This window comes from Lissotriton vulgaris, chromosome 7 (assembly GCF_964263255.1).
Source record: "Lissotriton vulgaris chromosome 7, aLisVul1.2, whole genome shotgun sequence".
NCBI classification, from domain to species: Eukaryota; Metazoa; Chordata; class Amphibia; order Caudata; family Salamandridae; genus Lissotriton; species Lissotriton vulgaris.
The window spans coordinates 271,574,458-271,595,116 of NC_141695.1; the positions used below are offsets into that span (position 1 = coordinate 271,574,458).

The 20,659-nt window shown below is 45.4% G+C and overlaps 1 protein-coding gene across 1 annotated transcript in view; it reads left to right on the top strand.

Annotated features, from left to right (window-relative positions):
• Positions 1-1,750: 1,750 nt before the first annotated feature.
• The window catches only part of LOC147701372 (mucin-5B-like), a 160,946-nt gene continuing 142,037 nt past the window's right edge, over positions 1,751-20,659 (top strand). Inside the window, exon 1 of the mRNA XM_086928636.1 lies at positions 1,751-1,845. The gene's annotated coding sequence lies outside the window, so the exon portion shown is untranslated. The remainder of the gene's footprint in view (positions 1,846-20,659) is intronic.

The window sequence follows — 20,659 nt, forward strand, 5'->3', positions numbered from 1 at the left end:
TACTGGATGCCAGTGATTTCTAAAAAAAGATTATGTTGTTCTTTTTCTATCATGGGGTGTAGGCTCAGCCAGCCAGTGGGATACACTTTTATCTGGGGAAATGTAGGAAAACTGAGTGACAGGAAGTTTTCAGATTCCTGTAGATTCTGAAATGACCCCTTACAGAAATATGAGGAATAAGAAGAAGTGCACGATTTGAGCCAAAGTTTGAGGTTTACATGACCTCTGGGCAAGAAAATCTTGTGGGATGCATGCAAGTTGCTCATCCTGAATTTCCCTGTTTATCTACTTTTCAGAAGTATCTGAGTTGAGTACGTTTCCTTGGGTATCAGCTGCTGTGGGGCCAAATATCGGTGCTACCCACATTTACATTTTGGTAGTGGGGATTTGATGTTGCCACTGTGCGTTTTAGAGCAGTTTTGGGGAGATTTACTAGGATTTGGCACCGTTTTTACATCACACAAGTGGCAAAAAATGGGGCATAATTTGTTTTTCTAAATTTATGTAAAACTAATGTGAAGCAGCGCATGGCGCTACTTCACTTTACTTTGCGCCATGGGGGTGTGCCAAGGGTGGTGCATGGGCGTCCCCCTGCAACTGCCCAAGGTTTGTCATGCCAAGCAAAATTTACCTTATGCAGTAGATTGGGTTTAGCGTGAGAAAAATGCACCCTTTTAAACTAGGCGCAAGGAAGGACAAATGCTTTCATTTCTCCTTCCTTTTCTGACTTTGCATGCGTGCTGGACTGTGCAGCAGGCATACAAAGTGGGAAAAGCTTTCCCTTTTGTCTAGGCATAGTATTTTGTACAGGAAGGGTATCCTTCCTGTACAAAATCTGTGCTGGACTCACACACACCCTAGCGTTTATGGACCTAAAGTGTGTGGGTGGCGCACTGCAGCTGTAATCAGCGCCAGCGCAAGGGAAAGGGGAGGAAGAGCCATGGGCCTTATTTATGAAGGCCTTGCGCCACCGGTGCGTCACTTTTTCCCATGTTAAAAGTGACGCACCAGCGGCGCAAGACCTTCATAAATAAGGCCCCATATCTTTAAAATATGGCGCTCTCCTGCTCCCTCCCTGTCACGCAGCGCAGCCTTGTGGGTGATGCGCTGCGTTGCATGTAGATTTGGTAAATCTCCGTCAAAGTGTGTATATTTTTCTGACGTTTCTAGGTTTAGTAGGTATCCCTGGGTGGCAACAGAGGGCAGGCCAAGTACTGCAGCTAGCAACAATGCCGAAATGGACATTTTAGATGACAACATTTAATGTCTCAACCTTTCCTGTTGCTGGTGTTAGACATATTGAGAGAAGTGGGGGACAGTTTTTACGGAGAGAAGTGTGGGATCCCTGGGTGGTAGAAATGTTTGTGATCCTTAACAGAATACCAAAGAAATTCTAACGTGCCAAATCTTCTATGTCTTTCTCCCCCTCCAGTTATTTCAATAGTGTGTGTCTAGTGCCTTGTTTAAAACGAAGTAACCTTTTAACTAATCATTTGACTGCTGTGTATTCAGGAAAAAATGTCCTGGGGTAAACATTAATGCTTTTCTGATGTTATCTAAGTGCCACAAAAGGCGTGTGTTCTCCTCCCCTGTAGATCAAACAGTGCACGCCAGCACAACTATGACCTCTATTTGTCATTCTCTAAGGTCTGCGGGTGTTCTGTTCTGCATTGTGAGCAAACAATCTAGCTGATAGAACCCTCCGAGGCGTTGCCTGGCACTGCGAAGTGCATTATTGCAGCCCCTCCCTGAATCAGTCCCTGAAACAATTCTGCACAGCTTCACAGACCGAATGAAGAGTAGTCACATTATCTGGAAGTCGGGCTCTGGACGTTTAATAGACAGGTAGGTTGTCTGTATATTCACTAATCCTCGCACACATTACCTACATATCTTTGCTCCTGGTGTTTACTTCTCCTGCATGATTGGTGTAATGGTGTAATCGAAATATGTGTGATGTAAATATGCATTAACAATATAAGTACTACGGGTAATCTAATAATGCTGAAAATTCCTGGCACTAACATCATGTTTTCTACATTCCAAACACCAGTATAGTGTAAAAATGAGGTTTTTGCAAGTGCTTGCAATATAAAAAGGCACAACTTGGAGCAGATTGAATAAATGAACCCGTGTACAATGGCCTCGGAACATGTGTTAGATACTTCTTTCATCAGTGCCCAGAGTAAACAAGCATTGGAAATGCAATAGGTCTCGCACCATTAGAGTTAGTGCTTTTAGAATTGTTTATGGTTTTTTTTTGTAAATGTTTAGCATTTTTGTTTCCTGTAGCCAATGCTAAAGTATTACAAATAAAAAAAGCCATAAACATTTCTAAAAGCTCTAACTGAAATTGTCTGAGACCTATTGCACTGTGTGAGGGTGAGGGGTTGAGGGTGAGTGAGGGTGAGGGTGAGGGTGGGTGAGGGTGAGTGAGGGTGAGGGTGAGTGAGGGTGAGGGGTTGAGGGTGAGTGAGAGTGAGGGTGAGTGAGGGTGAGGGTGAGTGAGGGTGAGGGTGAGTGAGGGTGAGGGGTGTGGTGATTGCATGTTACTTTAAGAGCTGTTAGAATTGTTATGTGTAATGGAATCTACTGCATTGCTCTGTACTGAATAGGAATGCTATGATCTCATTTATGCTGTTCCTGTTTGTGTTACTGCATGCACTTTGCTTCTCCTGAAGTTCATCTCGAATAAATACCTGAATACCATCCCATCCTCGTCGCCAATTCTGTTGTGACATCTTCACAAAGGGGAGTTCGTCAGAATTGGCGACGAGATGGGCACAACTTGTGATTTCAACCTCCACAGCGATTTCTTCTCTTTTAACGTTCACCTTCGTTTTGCTACTCAACTACAATCGTGAGTAACTCAAGGGAACATTTATATATTTTTTTATGTTCCTTTTGACTCTTTTTTCGTGTGGGGATTATCACAACGTTGTGGCTCCAGCGTTTCCCGTCAGTGAACCTCTCGCGTGTACTTCTACTTCTAATTGTTCTGAAGGGGAAAGCACCTAAAAGACCTAAAAGACGCGAGGGAGAAGAACCACGATGTGTTTTGGTGAAAACCTCATCGTTTTTGGGAAATGTGTGCTACTTTTACTGGCTTTAGTGTGTGATTCGGTTTATTAGCGTTTTGCATTTTTTCAAAAGGATTAACGCTTACCGGCTTCACAGCTCCTCGCTCTCACGCACGCAGCAGCGTCTCCGTGAACAATTGAGCTCTACACGCGCACACACTCAGTGCATCAGCGCGCATCTACGTGCTTTCCTCCACGTCACAAGCGTCATCACGCTCTCCACCGCCATCTTGTGGTTGCTAGGGCAACGCGACCACTGAAACGAGGAACATTTTCTCCGGTCTTCGTGTGGGTATTTATGACTTTATTTCAATTGATCGTTCAAGCGCTTTCCTCAACAATTTGATTGCGCATTTGTGTTTCAAGAAGCTTATTTTTCCTGTTATTATCTGTAAAGTGCATGCAGCGTGAAGCTTATACTTGAAGTCCATTCTTTTCGTTCTCTTTCAAAATCAATAAAAGACCACATTATTTTTCCTGCAACCTACAAATATTTGCAGTATTCTGTGACATTATTTTTTTTCAACATGTCTGTTGAAGCTACACCTTCGAGGTCCAATCCAACAGGAGATACCAACTTAAACAGAGACACCCATCTACCTTACCTACAAATTAATTCTCCTAAAGAATTTTTATCAATTCCAGGAGAACCAGTCGTGTCATGGTTAGACTGGAAGGAGTACTTTTTGAACTATATAGCGAACTTAGAAGACGTCAATGGGGTCTTTACTCCTGAAAGGAAAAAAAGAATGTTATTGTACTCTTTAGGTCCTGAGGGACTTCGTATTTTTAATGAAATGCACAAACATCAAAATGCAGATGGAGATTTGGATGTGTTTAAAGCAGCCATTGTAGATCTTGATGACCATTTTTCTCCTGTAGTATGTATTGCTGTCACCAGACATTCTTTTTTCCATAGGAAGCAGCAAAAACATGAGTCCATTGAAGAGTATGTTTCTAGTTTGAAAAAGTTAGCTGCAAAATGCAAATTTGCGCAGTTGCATGACGATCTGATTAGAGATCAGATTGTTATGTACTCTAAAAATAGAACATTGCAAGAGAAATTGTGGGTGGAGGGTGATAATTGCTTGAAAGATATTATTGCTTTAGTGAAAAAAGCTGAACTATCAGAAAGGTGTGCTAAAGTTACTTTGTCACAAGATAAAAAGGAAGAAGTGGTTGGTAAGATTGTGGAGAAAAGTAATTTTTATACCAGTCAGAAAAAATTCGAAAGGAAAAAACCGAATCGTTTTGACAAAAAAAAGTATGAAAACAAGGAACAGAAAACCTTTAGCAGTGTAGTATGTTACAGGTGTGGTAGTTATGCGCATTCCGCCACGTATGAGAGATGTCCAGCCAAAGCGGCTAAGTGTTTAGAGTGTGGTTTAATTGGACACTTTTCAAGGGTTTGTAATCGCAAATCTAAACAAAAACCCAAAAGCAAAATAGCTTGTGTTCAAGAAGATAGTGATAACAATTCATCTTCCTCAGAGAATGATTCACATGTTAATCTGATAAAAAGAAAAGATGTGGTAGTAAACATTACAGGTTCTTCCTCATCTAAACCGTTGTGTTTAATATCAGTAGGAGGTATTGTCATCCAGGTGGCTGCAGATTCCGGATCTCCTTACACAATTGTTTCACAAGATGTTTGGAGGGATCAGTTTGTGGACAAAATAGGCCCTTGGTTAGAAACCAATGATGTTTCCGCTGAAAGCTATACTGGGAATGACATTGATTTTTTAGGTTTTAGAACACTAATTTTCCGTTTTAAAGAAAGGAAAGCAATCGGAAAGTTGTATGTGGCTAGAGTTGGTCCATCCGTTGTAGGCTGGAAGGACCAGAAATCCCTAGATATCATTCTTAACCCCAATAGCAAAGAACAAGTCTTGATTTCATGTGAGTCTGAAGATACAAAGAAGTGGGTACTTAAGGAGTTTCCTGAGGTATTTTCGGGTCATATGGGAAAACTCAAAGGTTTTACTCATTGTATCCATTTAAAAGAAGGTGCAATCCCGAAAGTGCATAAAGCTAGAAATATACCTTTTATAATACGTGATGAAGTTAAAGGGGAATTGGACAAAATGTTAGACAATGAAGTTATTGAGCCCGTTGAAGCAGCTGAGTGGGTTTCGCCCTTGGTCGTAGCTCGCAAGTCCAATGGCAAGGCCCGTCTCTGTGTAGATTTAAGATACCTCAACAATAACATTTTGGTGGACCAATTTCCCTTACCAAGGATTGATGAAATGCTCTCCTTGACACGAAACGCAAAATGGTTTTCTACGCTGGACTTATCAGCTGCGTATCATCAGGTAGTCTTAGACAAAAACAGTAGGCATTTGACATCCTTCTGCACACCTTTTGGCTGTTATAGATTTAAGCGAATGCCTTTTGGCCTAGCGTCAGCCGCTGCAGTATTTCAGCGTTTGATGTCTAATCTCTTCAGCCATATCCCTGAGGTCGTATTTTTCCAGGACGATATTTTAATCATGGGGAGAGATAAAACGCATCATGACTCTATCCTTAGAGAAGTCCTAGAAATACTTAGAAGCAATGGTCTGGTGGCTGAAGGAACCAAATGTAAGTTCTCAGAAGAGTCCCTTACATACTTGGGACATGAGATTGGCACTTTCGGTATCAGACCCAAGACAGAATTAGTTGAGGCCATTCTTGAAGCTTCTGCACCCAAATCCAAGGACGATCTGCGATCCTTTTTGGGTTTAGCAGAATTCTATGCGAAGTTTGTAAATAATTTTTCCCAGAAGACGTACGATATGCGTCTTTTGATGAAAAACAAGGTTGTGTTTGAATGGACTGATGTTTGCCAACAAGCGTTTGAAAACATAAAGAGAGACATTGCACAGGCACCATCACTACAAGGTTTTGATCCTCATGCCGAATCCATTATAACCACGGATGCAAGTGCTACTGGCATTGGTGGTGTTCTCACACAAGTAACTAGTTCAGGAAATGAAGTAATTATAGCTTTTGCTTCTCGTTCATTGTCACCTTCCGAAGTAAAGTATTCGGTAATAGAGCGAGAGGCATTGGCATGTGTGTGGGCCATGGAGCATTACAGAAAATATGTATGGGGGAAGAAATTTTTACTAAGGTCTGATCACAAACCTTTAACGAAACTACTAACCACTGATGGTCTTTCCAGAGCTTCTACCAGGATTGCTAGATTGTCAATGAGATTACAGGATTATGTATACGATGTGAAGTATGTGCCTGGTACCAAAAATGTCATAGCTGATTTTTTGAGCCGGTTTTCTTTACCGCTAAGAGAATTAGACAATGATCCATGGAAGGATTACTGTGTGGCTGGTGTTTTTGATGATGTTCCTGGTCTTTCTAAACAAGTCTGGCAGAAGGAGTACCAAGATGACGCAGTTTTGCATGAGGTCAAGCAGAGAATTGTTAGTGGATGGTCTAATGAATCTAAGGCCGATCCTAATTTAAGGCCATTTTGGGAGGTCAGAGACGAGTTAAGTGTTGAAAGCGATTTTGTCTGCAGAGCAGGAAGAATTGTTCCCCCATCTGGCATCAGGAACAAGATTATCGATATTGGCCATGAAGGACACCCTGGTATAGCTCGTACCAAAAGAAACATTAACATTTTGTATTGGTGGCCTAAAATTGACATCGATATAGAGAGAAAAGTTCGTGAATGTTTCAGTTGTGAGCAGGCAGACAAGACTCAGAAGACTTTGAATCCTCCTTTGTCGTCTTTAGGGTGTCCTAATTTACCTTGGGAATGTGTTGCATTAGACATTCTTGGACCTGTTTGTTGGCAGGATGGTTCTTTGAAGTATATTTTAGTTTTAGTTGATCTTTTTTCTAGATGGTTGGAAGTGGACATTGTTCATGTTGTGGATACTAAAGCAGTAATTAGATTTCTGGAAGGATGTTTCTTGAAAGAGGGTTTTCCAGCCTCAATTTTAACGGACAATGGCGTCCAATTTAAGTCTGAGGCTATGAAGGTATTTTTGGACAATATTGGAATTGAACAGAAGTTTACAGCTTTGTATCACCCTAGGGGTAATTCTGTCGTTGAAAGAGTCAACAGAGTTATAAAAGGGGTTTTGCAATTGGCAAAAAGAGCTAATAAGAATTTTGAGGATGAATTGAACAAACTTATTTGGTCATATAGGATTACCATTCATGACACTGTTGGTGAGAGCCCTTTCGGTTTGATGCGTGGGAGATTTCCCCATTGTAAAATCAATCCAGGTTGGATGGGCAGGAGCCAAAGGTATCATTGGGATACTGATCGTGTTAAACACTCCATTACTGCCTCACAGGATAAGAATAAGGAGTTTTTTGATAGCAAACATGGTACTAGAGAAGTGTCTGTGAAAGTTGGACAGTGGGCCAGAGTGAAGTCTGGAAGAAGATCTGGGAAATTGGAATCCAGGTTCTCAGATCCTATGCGTATCACTAGGGTTATGAGGAACACCGTTCAGTTTGAGGATGGAAGCATTCACCACATGAGTCGCATAGCTTTAGCCAAGCAGGGTGTTACTGCAAAAAGCTGTGAGCATGTATGTAGGGATTATTGGTGGTTGAATGTCTTTTCAAATCTAAAGGAGGGGGATGTGCGGGATGTTGTTGAATCTTTTGATGATGCGGTTGTGCCTGGAACTAGTTCTTCTGTTCCTGAGTGTCTCAATCGTTCTCTCGCACCTCTCTGTCCTGATGCAAATACTAGGGGTGATCCTTGTCCTCATCTTGAGAATCCTGCAGATGTTGTTTCCGACCTTCCGTCTGCACAGGACTCACTCAATGCTGGTGTTGTTAAGTCTAGCAGTTTTGGTAGACCTATTCGAACTCCTGGCAAATTTGATGATTTTGTTCTTCAGTGATTATTATTTATTTTTCCTTCTTTTGTGTTTTAAGGAAGGGGGATGTGTGGTGATTGCATGTTACTTTAAGAGCTGTTAGAATTGTTATGTGTAATGGAATCTACTGCATTGCTCTGTACTGAATAGGAATGCTATGATCTCATTTATGCTGTTCCTGTTTGTGTTACTGCATGCACTTTGCTTCTCCTGAAGTTCATCTCGAATAAATACCTGAATACCATCTCAAGGAGTTCGTCCCCTTTGTGAAGATGTCACAACAAGGGGTTGAGGTTGAGGGTGAGGTGTTGAGGGTGAGTGAGGGTGAGGGTGAGTGAGGTGTTGAGGGTGAGTGAGGGTGAGGGTGAGTTAGGGTGAGGGGTTGAGGGTGAGTGAGGGTGAGGGGGAGTAGTTGAGGCTGAGTGAGGGAGAGTGAGAGTGAGGGTGAGTGAGGGGTTGAGGGTGAAGGTTTGAGGGTAAGGGTGAGGGGTTGAGGGTGAATGAGGGTGAGGGGATGAGGGAGGGTGAGTGTGGGTGAGGGTGAGTGAGGGTGAGGGTGAGGGTGAGTGAGGGTGAGGAGTTGAGGGTGAGTGAGGGTGAGGGTGAGTGAGTGTGAGGGGTTGAGGGTGAGTGAGGGTGAGGGTGAGTGAGGGTGAGTGAGGGTGAGGCTGAGGTGTTGAGGGTGAGTGAGGGTGAGTGAGAGGTTGAGGGTGAAGGGTTGAGGGTGTGAGGGGGAGGGGTTGAGGGTGAGTGAGGGTGGAGGGTGAGGGGGTGAGGGTGGGGGGGAGAGGGGGTGAGGGTGAGGGGGTGAGGGTGAGGGGGTGAGGGTGAGGGGTGGGGGTGAGGGTGTGGGGTGAGAGTGAGGGGGTGAGGGTTAGGGGGTGATTGTTAGGGGGTGTGAGCGTTAGGGGGTGTGAGCGTTAGGCGGTGTGCGGGTTAGGGGGTGTGAGGGTGAGTGTGAGTGAGGGGGTGTGAGGCTTCGGGTGTGTGACGTTGCGTGAGTGTGAGTGTGTGTGAGGGTGAGTGAGGGTGTGAGAGGTGTTGTTATGCAGAGGGTGTGTGACGGTGTGTGAGGGTGAGGGTGTGTGAGTCATTGTGAGGTGTTGAGGGTGAGTGAGGGTGAGGGTGAGTGAGGGGTTGAGGGTGAGTGAGAAACAGCTCACTATTGGCTGAAACCTATGTTTAGAATCTGTAGGAGCGCAAATAGCAAATGTCCCGTATTTTTGAAACATGTTGCTTTTGACTCTGTTATAATGACCAGCGACATGAATGGGGTGCTTGTGGGAAAAGCAATTACCTGGGCGGAGCCCGCCGCCCCATGAGGGCTCCTCACAGTTGCAAACACTGCAGCCGGGCGGGCGGGAGCCCGTGGTGACGGGGCACGTGTGCGACCCTGTACTGCCGTGTGACAGCGCGTGCATGTGGAGGCGAGAAGACGTGAGGGGTGGCCAGGCTGCTGTGCTGATAGTTTCCATGAGGGCACACTAGTACAGGTGAAGGAAGGAAGCAGCTGTGCCTGGTCGCACAGCCACACTCCAGTCTCCACCCCCGCCAAACTCTGGAGCCCCCAAGCGGGCGACGTCAGAAGACTTTGTAGGGCGACCCGACCCCGGTGAGGTCAAAGACGGTGGAGGCATGTATGTTATCGAAGGAGAAGGGTGCAGGGATGATCATAATCCCCACTTTTTAAAAAAAAATCTGATTGAGAGTTGTTATATAGCGCTTGCACCGCCCGCAAGCATCACAGCGCTATACAAAAACGATACAACATAGCAGGGGAATTAAACGATATTAGGTAATACACGTGAGCAGCCATCACAAGCACGGCACCACCACGACCTACCCCAACACACACACACACACACACACGCCCCTCGCACATTATTACACTATGCAGTTCGCGCGGGGGCAAGTCTCCTCCAACTCCAGCTGTTTTTATTGGGGGTGGATTCCGACCTCTAGCACTGGTTGTTATGGGGGCCGGGGAGACGGTCCGTTTATGCTCCAAGCCCCATGTCAACGCGTGCCTATGTTCCTACCGCTACATCAGGGAGGACAGAACAACACATCTGCGCATTCCACGGAATAAACCGTACAGCGGAACAAGCACAGAATGCAAGCTCCGCTTTACTGTCCAACCCCCGTTCCTGGCGGGACAGGCACAGGGACGGGGAACTACCAGGAAAGAATTGCACGCATTTCAGCAACGTTATCTGAGAGACGCTGCTCCAGCTGTTGAACCCCATCCCACATCACTTCTTTCAAACAAGCCTTTAAGTTTCGGGTCGCAGCGGGCTTACCTCTCGTCGCTCCCATGCATTGCCCGGTACTGTATAGACGAGGGGGCGGAGGGGGGAGCGGCGATTCCATTGGTCATCGCTGCGTCACTAAGGAAACCACAGCAGGGGGAAAAAGTGAGACCAGCCCAAAAAAAACTTAACTCCTGCAATTCCGCGTCTAGCGTGGGAGGCAGGAAAACTTGGTGAAAGTTAGGAATCCCAAAAATGGCGGCACCCCGCAGATTGCTCTCCAGATTGCTCTCCTGAAGCTGGCTGCCTGATGGAGTGGAGAGCGGGCGGGCAGAGAGAGTGAGGGGGCGGAGCGGGGGTGTGGGAGGAGTGCGGCTGGCTGCCTGATAGAGTGGAGAGCGGGCGGGCAGAGAGAGTGAGGGGGCGGAGCGGGGGTGTGGGAGGAGTGCGGGAACAGACGGGAGGGGTGGAGAGTAGGAGGAGGAGTAGGGGAGGCACGGCCTAGCGGCCGTGCAATCAAGAAGTGAGGGGGGGGAGAGTAGGCAAGGCAGGCGGCTGGGGCCATGTGCATGCGCTTTTAAGCTCAATGCGCATGCGCATTGAGCTTAAAAGTCACGGGCACTGCAAGGAATCGCCACGATTCCTTGCAAGTTGGGTAAAGAGTGGATAAGTCCCAATACTCTCGCTTGCTCGATGCGCATGCGCATCGACAGGCGAGACCTAAAAACAGCGACAGGTAACAAGGCATGCTGGAATTCTAAAACCGTTTTTTGTGATCTGTCAATTTGTACCCAATCCATTATTTGCAGCTGTGAACGCGAGCTGTGGGTAGGTAACCATCTTTGTATCCCTGGACAGGGGAGACGTTGGGGGCGCTGTCTAGCTGCATGGAAGGCAAGATCTGTACGCCTCTATGAAATGAATTAGAGGATAATAAGCATGGTAAAAACCAATTGATCCGGCTTACCGTTACAGGCTTACAATTACCGTTCACCTGTGGGGCGCGACCCCCAGGGGGGCCGTGGAGCGATGCAAAGGGGGTCGCGCCTTCACAGTGTCCCTTCTGCCCTGGCCTCCAGGGCTTCAGCCCCCCTCCTCCCCCATCCTGTGTCTCAGCCCGGGCTGCTGCAGTGCAGCTCTCGCTCCTGGGGCCAGTGTCTGGAGTCTTATCTCCTGCCCCAGTTTTTCACAGGTCTTTAAAGACCATTAGCATATTTACATGCCTTTGTTAACTGATTACCAAGGCTTAGTTTTTTTTATGGTTCCAGTACCCCCTGGGCCCCCACTCTGCCTATTCCTTACATTTGTATTTTTACACTTACTGCTGTAGTGTGAGAATGCATTTAATGAAAAGAAATATAAAGTTGGGTTGCCAAAAGAAACATGCCTGCTGTATGTTGTTTAAAGATCCTGCAGAGACCTGCTCTTGACACTAAATTGAGTTATAAATAAAAAAAGTATGTATTAATTAGTTATGTGACTTTTCTGTCTTTATTCTCTTTAAATATTAGTCATGGATCATTGAGGCATCCCTAGAACACAATTAAAAGTGCTTTCTATTTATATTTGCTGTTCTAAGTATTCACAGATAAGTGCAAAAAATACAGCTGTAGGTGACTGCTCATTTCTGGGCCATCAAAATAATGAGCTGGTAACCCTAATCATTAGACTGGAAGTTTGTTGCACATTATTTATTTCCTCCACCCTCGAACCCTGAATAATGCCATTATAGCAATAGTTTAACTTATATCTGAAACCCTACGCTTCAAGTTTGTGGGAATACACCCTGCTTTCAGACTACTCACTTCTCATTCTCGCCTCCACTTTCACTTTCACCCTGCACTCCCAGCGATCACAATGCACTCACACTCATCACAATGCACTCACACTGATCACCATGCACTCACACCATGCACTCACACCATTCACCCGCTCACCCTGCACTCACAGTGATCATAATGTACTCACAGTGATCACAATGCACTCACACTGATCATCATGCACTCACACTGATCACCATGCACTCACAACATTCACCCGCTCACCCTGCTCTCACAGTGATCACTCTGCACTAAAAATTCACTTGCATTGTTCACTCTGTAACTCACCCTGCAGTCACACAAGCACACTTCTCACCCTGCACTCATGTGACACTCTGTTGTAGCCACAACATGAGACGGAGAGTGGTGTGTTGATAAAAAGATTTATTGAACATAAGCAACAGGACATCAGCGCGCCCGCCGCCTGCAGTCAGCCTGTGAGAACTGACAGCTGGCATCCGGCGCTCAGCATAGAACCTTCGGCATTCCAGCATTCCACGGCGGTGTGTGGAACGGAATGACGTCACAACATACCCCTCTTTCCTCTACACGCAGGTAGGGAATAAAAAGGAAAACACTAGGAAGGAAAGGCATATAAATGTCAGAAGCATAGAACATAACAATAAATCATCCGACAATGAAGTCATGCAAATGCTGAGGGGTTCTCCTGGACCGTAAGGGTCTCTGATAGGATTGAGCTCTATGGAGATCAGGTGAGTCATCATTTGTGTTAAATGGCCTTTGACTATTGCTCAGGTTATCCCCACCAGGGACTGGTGCCCTCACTCCTACACCTGTGCGAGCACTGTTGAGCAATTGACTGTCATGATCCAACATGTACCCAGAACATGAATTCTTGGTAACCACTTTACTAACCACGCTTTTGGGAACATGATCTCGTGAGCAGTACTTTGCTACCCTACGTAGGTTCCACTTTTCACCATTCTCTAACACAACATAGAATGGGTGTGCTTCCTTTACCTGGAAGGGTCCTCGATATTTGCATAAGCCTCTTACCAAGTGTCCAGAACGGACCTTGACCCAGTCACCAGCAATTATGCTGGACACATTCTTTTCCTTGTCGTGCACTCTACAGGAGGCATGCTCAGGAATGCTCACATCACATCCATTCTCTTTCTTTCCTTCAACCAATTCTCTGATCCACGGAGGCACCAGTTTGGAAGCCGGTTTCCCTTTGTCGCATGGCGACAAAGGGAATAGCTCCTGTTTTTGCATTTTCTGTCGTGCAATAGGCCCATACCAACTCGCTCAGACTCTCCTCAATGTCAAGATTATTGGTTATTGCCAAACTTATCGCGCCCTTGATCATGCAATTGGCTCTCTCGACAATCCCATTGGATTGTGGGTTGTACAAAGTCGTGAACGTGTGTTTAATGCCACACTCACTCAGAAATTCTCTCATCTCACCAGAAATTAGCTGAGTCCCGTTGTCCCTGATAAGGACAGCGGGAGGACCCTCCTCTTTGAAAATCATACGCAAAACCTTAATGGTAGTTCGAGTGGTTATTTCAGGGAGTAGGTAGACATTGAGCCACCGAGTGTGAACATCCATTACTACTAAACCAAATCTTTTGCTGGGGTGAACACCCGGCATAGGCCCAATGAAATCAAGGCATATTCTGTGCCACACTACACCTGGGTCGTGGATGGAATTTGGGACAGATTGGGGTCCCACCTTGAGTCGCTTCTCACTTTCGCAGCACTCACTGCACCTCTCTACCCAATCGACCACCTCACCATCCATACCAGGCCACCAAAATTCATTCCTCAACCGTTTCCTCGTAATGGTTTGGCCCAGATGCCCTTCATGCGCCAAGTCATAGAGTCTTTTCCGAATTTCAATTGGGGGAATTATTTTGTCTCCACGCACGATGACCTGACCAGCAACGATTGACAATTTGTCAATGACTGCATTAAAAGGTCTAATGCTGATGGGCAAAGTGCTCTCCCTACGTCTACCTTTGGAAATGAGATTCATAACATTCTTTAGTACTTCATCCTTAGACATAGCTTCCACCTACTCTTTCTTACTGACTGCGCCGCTACTCCACTGAGCTACATCTTCGACACTGGCGATGGCCCCTTCACTTTCTTTTTTAGATACACCTGTCCTGTCTACATCCTCCCAATTCAAGGACAGTCGTGACATGCAGTCGGCCTGTACATTGTGCCAACCTGAAATAAACTCGACATCAAAATTGTATTCTTGTAGTCTAGAGGCCAACCTTGCTAGTCTGGCTGACCCCTTTCCTGTTCCACCTGGTGAGAGTATCTTCAACAATGGTTTATGGTCAGTGTGGAGTTTGAATCTACGCCCCCACACATACTTCCTGAAATACTCCACACCCCAAACGGCTGCCAGGGTCTCCTTTTCTATCACAGAGTAACAGCGCTCAGTGGTAGTCAGAGTACGAGAAGCGAACGCCACTGTTTTCTCATTGGTGCCGTCACACTGCGACAACACAGCTCCTATACCAGTATCACTTGCATCCACAGTAATGATGGTTTTCCCATCTACATTAAATGGAACCAAAATGCCTTGATCCCTTTTCTCATGAGCACTTTTAGGGGTTCAGTCTTACTGGCAAAGTTCTTAACGAACTTGGAATAGTACTCGATTAGCCCAATAAATGAGCGTAGCTGGTCTCTGTTGGTGGGGACTGGAGCCAATTTTATAGAAGCTAGTAAGTCTCTCTTTGGTTTTACACCATCTGACGAGATGGAATGCCCCAGATATTCTACCTCGGTTGCCAAAAATGTACATTTTTCCCTGCGTAATGTCAGACCAGATTCTAGGATTCGTGCTAGGGCATCTTTCAATGCAGAGTTATGGTCACTCACACTCTCACCAAATACCAAAATGTCATCCTGGAAGTAAATTACATTTTTTACACCTTTGAAAATCTCCGTGACCATTCTCTGGAACACGCTCGCAGCCGAACATAAACCAAAGGGCATCCTCGTGAATTGAAATATCCCCTCATTGGTGATGAAGGCTGTGAGGTGTTTTGATGACTCATGCAAGCGTATCTGATGGTAAGCATGACGAAGGTCAAGTTTAGAAAAGTATTTTGCCCCTTTTAGCATCACCATCAGTTCATTTATGTTGGGCAAGGGAAAGGTGTCAGGGATTACATTCTGGTTTAAACTTCTGAGGTCAACACAAAAACGTAATTTACCATCGGCTCGTTGTGAAATAACAACTGGGGAAATCCATGATGAGCACTCAATAGGTTCTATGACCCCATTGGCTAGCATCTCATCCAACATTTTCTTCACTTCCCCCCTTACCATGATGGGAACCTTTCTCAGTTTGTGTTGCACTGGGACCGCATTACTCTTCATCCTTATCTTAGGTACGTATCCCTCCAGATTACCCAGCTGATCTCTAAAAACACCCTTACCCCCTTCCAGGATGTCTACCACAGAGAGATCATCTACCACCATGACCTGTTCTACTGCATGTGGGTCAATTTTGATATGGAGGTCAAACTGGTGATACCACCCTAAGATTGGAGGTCCTGATTCTGCTACATAAACCTTACCCCTCACAGATCTTCCTTTAAAAACAATCACTGTTGCCATGTAACCAAGTATGTCTATCTTTTTACCCTGATAACCCCCTGGATTTATATATTTTGGCAACAGCTTCCTATTTGGCCACTCCTGTTTGAACATTTTTTTTGGTAAGATAGTATATAGTGACCCCGAGTCAACCATCCCACCCTCGTCGCCAAGAACATGTTGTAGCCACAACATGAGACGGAGAGTGGTGTGTTGATAACAAGATTTATTGAACATAAGCAACAGGACATCAGCGCGCCCGCCGCCTGCTGTCAGCATGTGAGAACTGACAGCTGTCATCCGGCGCTCAGCATAGAACCTTCGGCATTCCAGCATTCCACGGCGGTGCGTGGAGCGGAATGACGTCACAACACACTCCACTCACCTGTCCCCTCCTTACTGCTCAAACTGTAGCTCACTCAAACAAGGCCATCACTAACCATGCACTAATTCGTCCCACTCTGCACTTACAGTCGAACCCAAATTCATATGGTCACCTCACTCCCCTTGCAGTCACTCCTTTTACCCTACTCTCACACTGTTGCTTTGCTCACCGTGCAGTCACATGGGCACTCTTGTCACCCTCACAGTGCAGAAGGTTAAAGTGCCTTGTACAAAGAAGATGTACCATGCACATCACAGAACTGAGTGTGAGTAAACTATGAGTAGCGCTCTAAAAAAATGAAATGTTTGTCAGACAGGTGCTATAGAGAGATGAGGTGTATTGTTGGTGAGTGGTAGTGAGGGAATTCATGGAGAAGGTGGAAAGACTGTTGCACCGTGTGCGACCAGTGCTTGGACAAGCCCTGGCTGGGAGTGTTAACCCCCCACCCCCGAAGTTCGAGTCTAGTGGATCCCCTGCTTCTGCCTATTATTTACATTTGTAGTGATCTACTATTACCAAAAGGTGTCCTGGGGCTAAAAACCATCTGCGTGCAATGTGAGAGAGGGATCCGCGGTTGGGAGAGGAGAGAAGAGAGTGATGGAAGGAAGGGGGTGAGAGGGCAGGGGCATGGGTAAACTGCTTAACTCTGCACAAGACCGCCACGGTTTGAATGCACCCTTGCTGCTCCCGGCCATGGCCAGGTGAGCTTCTAATGTGGCAGCGCGTATCCCTGTGGATTGGGAGGCCCTTCACAGAGGTTGACTAGACATCTTTCTGATATTAATTGCTGTATTTTGGTTATAAACTGGTACTGATGGAGTGAAATCTTTCCTCAGTATTACTGTGTTTAAATAAATTCTAAATAATAAAGCAATGCTACCCCAAAATACACAGCATCACAGAACATTATTTACATTTTCTACTCACACAGTTTAGTCAAGCCTGTAGCATAATATGGTCCTCACCTTCCTCATAACCTAGAGATTTAGAAATTTTTGTCAGGAGGGGGTCCTTACGTTTGACAATGTTGACAAGGGGGTCTCGGCATCCAAAAGTTTGAAGACCTCTGCATGGGTGTTGTCTTGGGTGTTCCCATGCAACACCAATAGAACCAGCCACATTTCCAGATTTAAGATGCATCATAAATCTGGAAATTTGTGTGAATGCTACACCACCCCAGTGGAGGCATAGGGAGGTGCAACTAGGACAAATGTTTTCATTTCCCCTCGTTTTCATTTCCTCTTTCTTTGATTGCTGCATTCTGTAGCATGCATTAAAAAATGAAATCCCCTATATTGAGTGTTTATGTACAGGAAGGGTCCCTGCCTGCACATAAACAATCATTGAAACAATTACTTTTTCAACTTCTATGTGTGCTAATGCATCACACATAGAAGTTGTAAAATGGCATTTAAGATTGTTTTTGTGCAGGAAGGGAACCCTCCCTAAACAGAAACAATCTCCCCAGGACGCAGGCATCCTTGCACCATGGTGCAAAGGTTCCTGCCCCGGCGCAGGGCAGCAGTTTCAGTGCCAGCGCAGGGGGAAGCACAGAGATGCGACAAATTGTTGTAAATATGTTGCATCATTGTGTTTTTGAAAGTGATTCAGTGCGGCACTGCCAAATGGCTTGCGTTCCGCACTGATCCACTTTCTTGTAAATCTGCCCCGAAGTCTGTATCGAAAGAGATGATATATATAATATTGCACTGTGGGGACTTTTGACGAAGGTCCGGTATCTCAAGAAATGTATCCTGCCATTAGGAAGTACACATTAAATCATCTCCATCATGTGCATGGGTCTTAGAAAAATGTTGAGAATATACACAAGCTCTTGGGCTTGAGAACATTTCCAAACATTTCAGGGAAACGCCACCCGGTGACCTCCTGCAGTAATGGGGTATGGCTGAAAGACCACAATGAGAGGAGGCAGTGGAGAGTCCAAAGTAGGTTAATTGAAAAAATCCAAAAGTAAGGACCCACTGCTGAGACCAGATGCTTAACCCCTTGCACGCGGCACTAATTTTCGCGTTGTGCGGGCATTTTAATTAGTGGGTGGGAATCGGACAGCATTTGGCCGTCCTCCGCACACGCCCACTGTGACGCGTGATGGCCAGAGGCCGTCATGAGCATGCAAGGAGTAAAGTTAATGGTCAGGGGTAACTGCCCGTTCACTTAGCATCAATAGATGGAGCAGGTACTTCACCCAAAAAACTGGATTTTTGTGCCTCATTTGCTATATTTTGACACACGGCAGCACAGCAAGCCTTCCTGCTGCGCTGCCATGCGTCAAAATAAAAGAGCAGGAATGTGCTGTATCAACAAGATACAATGCATTCCCGTCCTTCTCCCTTATACCGGTGCTCAAACAGCAACAGTAAGCCAACGCAGACACCCTTGCATCATGACCCAATGGTGCTGCGTTGCGGGGAAGATTGTTTTCGTGAAGGAAGAGACACCTTCCTGCACAAACACAAAAATGTATGGCACTTTCATTTTGACTACAAGACTGATTCGCAGTTGGCCAGTATTTCTTCTCTACTGGCTTGTAAAGCTCTCATGGGCTGACCCAAACTTATTTTACTACATGCACATCAGATTTATAAACAAACATAAATGTTTCTTTATTTTTGTTTTGGAAAAAAGAATGTGGTCATATACAAATCATCTTTTAGTACATATAAAATGCTTTTCATCCTTGTAGAGTGCACACTTATTTTACAATATAATACATTTACTATAGATTGAATAAAGGCCTCCTAAAGTAGATTTTTTGACATTATACAATCATAAGGAATTTTTTTTTAACATATGTCTTGATCTGTCACTCAACCAACAACCACGTACATACGTTCTGGAGGAATCAAATTACTTTGAGCCCCATCAGGCAGGGTTCCGACCCGCCCATTCGACTGAGGCGGTGGTACTTACGGTTCTGGATACACTCCATGACTGTGCAGACAACCGCTCCCCCCAGGCCCTGGTGCTCCTGGATCTTTCAGCCGCGTTTGCCACGGTCGATCATACCATCCTGATTGACCGTGTCATCCAGGCCGGCATCCAGGGCACTGCGGTCAGCTGGTTAAAATCCTTCCTGGAGAACAGATCTCAGGCAGTCCATCTTGGAGATCTGGTTGCCCATAAACAGACCATCACCTGCGGTGTTCCACAGGGCTCCTCCCTGTCCCCCCACCTGTTTATTCTCTATATCTCCCCCTTAATTCAGTCTCTTAGAGATAGACAAGTGACGGTTTTCAATTATGCAGATGATTTGCAACTGCTTTTTACAATAGATAACTCTGAAATCTCCATCTCCAGTTTTCAATCGACCATGGTTGGATGGACAAAAATCATCTGAAGCTGAACCTGGGTAAGACCTAGCTGGTACTGACAGGAGACAGTGTCAAACATTGGGGCCCGCATTACTGGCCGCTAGATATGGGCCCAGCCCCGACTCCCTCCTCATCGGCAAAGACACTTGGAGTCACCTTAAATAGTGATCTCCCACTAAAAACACAAGTGGGCCAGGTGGTCTCCAATTGCTTTTTCCAACTCAGAACAATTAGGAAGGTTCGGCGCCTCCTTACATCGGAGGCCATGACCTAGGTGGTGATAGCTACAGTGCTGTCCCACCTGGACTATGCTAATTCTATTTACCTTGGTTTACCTCTCTACTTGCTGAAGCGACTCCAGATGGTGCTGAACTATGCGGCCAGACTGATCTTGAGCCAACCTAGATGGCAACCTGCCACCCCGTTGCTTATGAAACTTCATTGGCTCCCCATGGCCCAGTGCTGCACCTTTAAAATAGGCTGCACGATTTTCAAATCCTTACACTGCAATAGTCCCATATTCATTGACAAACTTATAATACAGCATACCCCTTCCCGCAATTTGCGGTCCGCCCATCTTGGCCTCCTGCTTACACCCTAATTCAAACGGAAGCACACCAGTGGCTGTCGATTTGCAACACTGGCCCCTCGCCTGTGGAATTCTTTACCTCTTGAGATCTGGATTTGTCCGGACCTCACGAAATTCAGAAGAGCACTCAAGACCTGGCTCTATCAACAAGCATTTCATTAACTCAAGCACATAATTACAATCTTCTGGATCCCGCTCCCTGTCTTTTACAGCGCCATGAAACCAATCGGTGTTAGTGCGTTTAATAAATTTTGTTTAGCATAACATAACATAACATATCAACAGCACACATTTCATTCATAACCATCCCAACCACAATTTACACGCACAGAACACAGAGCAGACATTCTTGTCTATAAAGTTTCTCAGTTCCAAAGTAGTAAAAATACCGTAAAATCATAGCACAATAAATGTCTCAATGCATGGTATACCAATAGAGGTATACACCTGTTACAATGCATTTCTTACAACGCACTACTGTTACAACGCGACTTTTACAACGCATACCATTACTATGCATTGCGCTGGGGGGCGCTCTAGGATAGGGAATAAGTATAATTTACTATCCAACACCTTCCCTAGGGTCCACGGGGACTGGAGTTAGAATAGTAAATTATACTTACCACTATCCAGCACCTCAAAGCGCTATGCGTTGTAATGGTATGCGTTGTAATGGTCGCGTTGTAACGGTAGGTAGTTGTAATGGTATGCGTTGTAACATGGTACATCCACCAATAGACAATAGTGTAATGAGAAAAACGACACCAAAACAACAAAA